This window comes from Clarias gariepinus, chromosome 20 (assembly GCF_024256425.1).
Source record: "Clarias gariepinus isolate MV-2021 ecotype Netherlands chromosome 20, CGAR_prim_01v2, whole genome shotgun sequence".
Taxonomy (NCBI): Eukaryota; Metazoa; Chordata; class Actinopteri; order Siluriformes; family Clariidae; genus Clarias; species Clarias gariepinus.
The window spans coordinates 20,747,674-20,755,312 of record NC_071119.1 but is presented as its reverse complement, the minus strand read 5'-3'; positions in this window follow the sequence as shown (position 1 = coordinate 20,755,312).

The following is a 7,639-nucleotide window of genomic DNA, read 5'->3' as shown; positions in this document are numbered from 1 at the left end:
TGCGCGGAAAGTATGTATGTATGTGCGCGGAAAGTATGTATGTGTGTGCGCGGAAAGTATGTATGTATGTGCGCGTAAAGTATGTATGTATGTGCGCGTAAAGTATGTATGTATATGCGCGGAAAGTATGTATGTATGTGCGCGGAAAGTATGTATGTATGTGCGCGGAAAGTATGTATGTATGTGCGCGGAAAGTATGTATGTATGTGCGCGGAAAGTATGTATGTATGTGCGCGTAAAGTATGTATGTATGTGCGCGTAAAGTATGTATGTATGTGCGCGTAAAGTATGTATGTATGTGCGCGGAAAGTATGTATGTATGTGCGCGTAAAGTATGTATGTATGTGCGCGGAAAGTATGTATGTATGTGCGCGGAAAGTATGTATGTATGTGCGCGCGCATTTTACATGTAGTTGTTTGAGCAGTTAGTAGTATATATGTATGTGTGAGTGTTTCATATATGTGTATGCAAGTGTTTCATATGTGTGTGCATGAGTAAAGTTTGATTTAAGCCCTATACGGCGCCTCATATGGAAGAGAAGGTCTGGCTCACAATCTCTGTTCCAGGTCATACCAAAGGTGTTCAGTTGGGTTGATATCAGGGCTCTGTAAGGGCAAGTCAAGTCTTTATAGTCTTAGTAGTAGCTTTGTGCACTGGGGCACAGTCATGTTGAAATAGAAAAGCGCCTTCCCTAAACTGTTGCCACAAAGTTGTCCAAGATGTATTGGTATTCTGAAGCATTAAATTTGCCCTTTACTGGGGATAAGGGGCCTGATTGACACACTTGAATTCAATAATTACCAGGTTTGGCCTAATACTTTTGTTTATATAATGCATGGTGCATTTTCTCCATATACTGTAGTATATAGTGCTTTCTTTACAGGCATGCAAATATTCTTCTGTAATGTTATTTATTAATTCATTCTAAAGTACTGTTAGGAAATAGTGAATTATTTCGTACATACTAATGAAGACATGATAAAACATATATAACACAATTTATACTTAAGATACTATGGCGCCACAGAATATTGCGCAGTACTGTATATTTGCCTTCAAAAATTCAGTTTTCTAATTCAGAATTTCTGGCAATTAATGCTGTTTTTTAACTCTTACAGTAGCTGTTTAACATTTAATGTAATATTGATGTTTTTTATATAAATTTTATTATTAATTAAATTATATGAAAAAATTAAAATGTGGGGTAGTGGATTAAAAAGTGTTACTTGACTAGACATTAGCATGGGCTTACAAGGGCTACTGTATAGGCTGGTTAAGCAACAATCCTTTTTGACTGTTGTGGATAACATTTACTATAAACTTGATGAACAATAATGCTATGAAACGTGGAATCTAACTATACAATAATGTGATTGCTATGAGCCAATTAAAAAATGCAATTTGCTGTATTACGAGGTATCAAGTAATTCCGAAAGTGCTTTTTATGAGAGGTGTTCATGTCCAACTGGGACTTAAAATTAAAATGGGCAAAAATGTATCACAAGGCACATTTACAGAGGACTCACTGCCACAAAACATTTGAATGCTGAAAACATTTTATGAAAGGCCACACAACCATGAATGACGATCCCGGTCGAAGTGGTTTAGAGCCCGGTGCAGTCATTCAAGTGAAAATTCAGCAAGTGGAACGCCTTATACTTAAAAATACATTGATAACTTGTCTTCAAGTTGTTCAGACAATCATTCATCACCCCCACTTGCACACTGAATGATCTTGGCTGGGAGATATTGCAACATGTGTTCCTAACCTCACTCCAAGCCAGTTCCACATGTTTGGGCCATTAAAGGAGCTCCTGTGAGGCCAGTGTTTAAGACATGAAGCAGGCAGCCTGATCATGGCTCCAGTGTACTGAGCTAACTTTTTACCTTGATGGTATCCGAGCACTAGTGAAATGCTGGGGTAAGTGTATTAGTGTAGCAGGGGATTATAATACAGTACAGATATAATTGGGGTTTTTACTCATATAATTATATTTGGTTATTCTGCTCAATCAAAAGTCCCAGTTTGACTTGATCCTTGAAAAATGGTAACCTATACTGACAGCTTTCTGAGACAACAACTCAGAATGTGAGAATTCTTACTGTATCTCCACATGCATCACAGTTTGTACATAGGCGGATATGGGTTTATAAAATAATTGTGGTTTGTGAAAATTAGATGTTGCATAAAGTGAAATTTATATGATTTTCAATGCAATAGTTTACTCTGTATAGACAGATTATGCAGAAAGCGTGACACAGCATGGCTTACTCCAAAAAATGGAAAGTAGAGTATGAAAACTTGAACCTTTAAAAATGATTGGACAGATCATTGTATGTTTATTTTTTCTGCGGGAAGTTTAAAAAGAGTTGTGTCATATATTCTGAAACCCGGCACTAATGACAAGCAGTAATGAGAAGCGGCACTATGAGATAAAACACGAGTTGTTAGAGCAAACATATCCATAGCAGTCTGAGGTGAGAATCATGTAAAATACCTGAACCGAGAGCCCAGTGTTATGTGCTAAAATAAAAATGTTGAGCATTACAGCATACAGCGAGATCATTTTTAATGAACCTTTTTCAGTACTTAGATATCTGCCTGAAGTTTAGCCTGCACCATAGTATCATTACCACAATTATTTTAGGTTAATGAGAAGTGATATTTTATCAGTGTAGCACATACATTTAATAGTGTATGCAGTTTGGGACATTTGGACAGAAGGTAGTGTAGGGTGTGTGGTTCTTGCTCAGCATGCTGTCCATTAGGCAAAATTGAAAACCACAGCATCCTCTAATGGCACCAACCCTTTTGCTATATAAAGTGTGAAGTGTCCAACATTCCACACATCTTTTTGGTAGTAATCTTATTTTTTGATATTACAAGACACATCTCAGTTTCACAGTGCTACCTCAAAAATGTCCACCAAATACACCGTTTGAGTCCGTATTATTCACTACCGACCGTTTCATTGTGTCATCAGCTATCCGTGTTCCGTCCCCAGACCCGTCTGCAGTCATGTGTAATAGGAATCTTCCAGCGTGACAGAGCGACCCTTCGCAGAACATTCGGGAAGCTGGAGGTGCAAGTAATGGCTTCTAAATGACTCAGCTCACCGCTGCGTTTTTAACGCTCCGGTGCCTCAGGTAGGAGACCACGTTCCGAGAGGAAAATGGAATTTGCTGCTGTCTGCGAGGGGTGAATGGAAGAAAGTGTGTGCAAGGATGAATGACTGGCTACAGTGAGCCCGTTACTCATTTCACACACTCGCTCAACATGTTTCAGTCCTGTGGTTCAGCAACTTAAACTGAGCATCAGTAGACTGTCCAAACTACACAAGCTCACAAACATACGTTCATGCTTGTTTAGGTGTATAAGGTCTGAAACCACAGAAGTCTTTATTAAATCTACATACTTTGGTTGTGTTTCTTGAGCAGAAGACTGCCACACCTGAAGCCCCACCTTCTTCCTGGATCACCTCACATAAACATACTTTTTCTACTCCATGTGAAGTTTCCATACCTGCCATCTTGACTTCTCCTCAATATTCTTTAATGGCGTGACCTAAACAAACCAAGCAGAAGACACCCAAAAACCCAGTGCAAGTTCTCTAAATTCTTTATTCTACTTCAAATACATAATACCATCATAAATTTTATTTAAGGATGTGAGCCTCCCACTAAACACTGGACGTCGGATAGACGTGCAGATCATGTCTATATTGGGTCCGTTGGTCCATGACCAATTCTGGACATCTATTCGACGTCCAAACTAGGTCCACTATTTGGACGTCCAACCATGACCCAACTTGGACGTCATTTTGACATCATTTTGACGACCTAATCTGCCTTATTTTATTTTTTTTGACGTCATTTTGATGTCCAAACTAGGTCCACTATTTGGACGTCCATCCATGACCCAACTTTCTGTGTGTTTACCATTTTGGGGAAGTTTGTTTGGGCTAGTGGCTTCGGCCATGTTTGTGTGTTAGGGTGTTTGTGACCTGTTGAATGTGCTCTGGTTCATGCTTATAGGCTGAATTGGGTGTAGGTTCCGGGTGAATGTGTTGCTCATGCTATACAGTGCTTTGTGTAAATAAAGTACTCCCAGCCATTAGCATTGGGCAGCAAGCAAGCTCACTCGTTCTCCAAGATCCTTCCGGCGGTAAAACGCTGCAGTATTAAAAAAATATATATATGGAAATTTATGTAAATTATATTTTATATAAAAAAAAATCATGGTAGCCTAGCCTATCCACCTTATTCCTATCTTACAAAAGAAGGAAATTGGACGTCCAAAAATGACATGGAAAAGACGTCACTACGACGTCACATTGCGCAGTGGGCTGGTGTCTGTCCATAGAACATCTAGCATATGGTGGAAACACACCTTAAGTGGTACCCCATTCCATCACAGGGCATACTATGCACTGACTTGTTCAGACCTACAGTATAAACTTATCTAGCAAATGATTGTGCGTAAATTAACTGCAATTCACATTATAAGGTAAAGGTGTCAATCTTTAACCAGACAGTCATCCATTCTCAGAGTCCTAGAGCTGTAAGGTAATTGGTAGTTGCCTTTTTTTTTAACCAAAAACTAATTTATTCAGTGACACGTGGTGTAGTGGTTAGCAATGTGGCATCGCACCACCAGAATTGAGGGTTTGATTCCTCTGTATGTGTGGAGCTCACATGTTCTCCCTGTGCTTGGTGGGTTTCTTCCATGTACTCCAGTTTCATCCCACAGTCTTGGAGGTTAGTGCAGATTAGGCTTATTGGCATTTCTACTGACTGTAGTGTGTAAATGAGTATGTAAGTGTGTGTGTGCCCTGCAGTGGATTGGCACCATGTCCATGTCCCGCCTTGTGTCCTACGTCTTCCGGGATAGGGTCCAGCTTCCTGCGACTTGTATAAGCGGTATAGAAAATGAGTGAATAAATAAATCTGATTTGTTGTAAAAAGGTAAAGGCTATACCATTTAACTCAGTCTATGTTGTAAAAAGGAAAAGTGTCACATCGACTAAAATGACCCCATGGAGAAAACCCACTGCTGCTAAAACTGTACAAGTCAATGCCAGTTTACACTTCTGTGCGCCCCACATTTCCCATTAACTGTGTGCGAAATAGAGTTCCTCATTGCAGGGGTCCCTCCGGTAGTTTACTCAGTCGGTCCTGAAGTGCTGACTCCCTTTGTTCACTTCCCTTTCGGAATAGGTGAGCGTGTAAGGACGTGTGCTTTCTGCTGCTCTGGCTGTTTACTTTGATTAGCCGATAGATTTGTCGACATGGCCGTCGCCAGAAAATTGACACAGCAGGTTCGGAGGTCAAACAGACACCGTAGTGTGAGCTCACGCAGCACCTTGGTTAAGGCCTTGGGGGGAATGTCAGAGATTGTTTATTTGTTTTGGTGTTGGGGGGGGGGGGGGGTCTCATGGAGTTTCAGAGTGTGCAGTGTTGCTTGGGGCTTGAACAGCAATAATAAAAAAATGTCAACTATTGGATGGCATTAGGCAGCATGGTGGCTTAGTGGTTAGCACTGTTGCCTTGCACTTCCAGGGGCGGGGTTTGATTACTGCCTAATGACTTGCCTTTGAATTCGCAAATGTGTGTGTACACTTTGAAAGATTGGCACCCGTCCAATGTGTACCCTGTCTTGTGCCCTAAGTCTCCTGCGATAGGCTCCAGGGCCCCGCGACCCTAACCCTGCATACATAATATAGACGATGAGTGAGTGACTTAATGAGTGAGTAAGTGAGAGTGAATGGAATAAATGGATTTCGCTATAGCCACAGTGGTCTGATTAAGAATGTATTGTAATGTTTTAGTCATTAAGTTATTAGTTGTTCTTTATGTTTAGAAACAAACATTTTTGTCAACCAAAACTCAGTTTTATTCAAATAAAGTTGAAGGCTTTTCCACCTTATGTTCACTGGCCTAATGAAAGTTCTATAGCAATAAATCTTTAATGTATGTACACTTTATAAAAGTAAATGAATTTCATATAATGTATGATGTCATCAAATCTAGTTCCTCTTGTTATAAACAGATATACGATTTTTTAGACATTTAAGCTTGCTGTGATCTTGATCCTGGTCCAAAATTTCATTAGTTCATTGAGCTGGTTACAATGATGGATTCTTATAAATCCTACCAACATTTAACTACCTGGTCTAATGAGAGTTGTGGATAAATTAATGGATTGATGGGCAGCCAACAGTCAAGTTTACTCATTTCAGCTCATTTACAGTAGGTGGTACGTTAGCTTAGAGGTAAGCACTGTCGCCTCGTATCTCCAGGACTGGCCGGTTGAATTTCACCTCCAGTCTGTGTGTGTGTGTAGTTTCCACAAGGAAAGATGTTCCAGAGCGAGAGAGAAAGAATAGCTGTCATTTATTTCCTACATCAAGGGGCAAAAAAGTTTTTTGGGAAGTGGGAGGAAACTGGAGAACCCTGATGAAACCCATACAAACAGAAAACTCTGGAGCTGTAAAGTTCTTTCACAATGTAAAAATACTTCATAAACTTTGGTGATGTTGTATTACAGCTAATAATGTTCTCTGACCTGAATGGGATCGAGAGAGAGAAAGAGAGAGAGCACAGATGGTCAGTTAGTGGAGAAGGTGATACTGGGTCACTGGCTGGTAGCAGACAAAGTGATATTAACCTTCAGGCTAATGCTGCACTCACTCTTTCTCACTCACTCTTCATCGGCCTGTTCCTCCTCCGCTCTCTCTCTTTCTCCATCTTCTTTTAGTGTTCGTTTTTCTTTGAGCCCACATCTTTATCGCCCACTGTCTGCACCTCTCTCTCTCTCTCTCTGTGTGTGAGTAGGATGTGTACAACATACAACTATCCAAACTGAGAAAATATGCTCCATCGCTCCTGCGAGAGCTGCTCGTATATCAAACCGAGCGAACGTGAATAAATCAGTGTGTAGCCATAAATGTATAATGAGCTATGGATGAATTCGCCTGCAGCTGCTGAGATAACTTTAGACATTTCAGTTGCTGAACTTGTAGGGAAGTGTAAAACCTCTGCAATTCCTCACTTCTGAAGGCGCTCCGCTTGCTATGAGGTCTCCTGTAGGCTTGGGACTGTTTCTTGTATATGTACAGTATACTGGATATACTGCACTGCACAACTGTCGAGACCTTATAGGAGCTGGCTCCAGAGACAAGAAATGGCAAGGGCTAATATTACAGCTGAAGTCGTAAAAAATGTGTTCAGTATGGTTTTAAGGAAACATGGTAAGGGTTGTGAGTTCAAATCCCAGCAATGCCAGAAAGCCACTGTTGGTCCCTCGAGCACAAAGCCTAAACCCAAAATTACTCAGTCTTCGGCCTGGATCATGTCTCGCGTGACTGAAAACGTCTGGCAAATAAATAAACCTCAGCGGATGTGGATTTCATCATTCCAAATGAATTCATGCGAAGTCCAAGAGGGGAGGTTTGGGGTCAGCGTCGCCCTAACGACAGGAGACGTGTGGGTCATGTCAGAGGGTAGTGCATAGCTAATATTTGTTTAGTTGAGGTGGTTTAGAATTAGAATTAGACATTTGTGTCAGGAAGATTTTAGATTTTTGCTTTACGATTTACGTTGGTCGTACATCAAACTTGTCAAATACATTTTATTTTC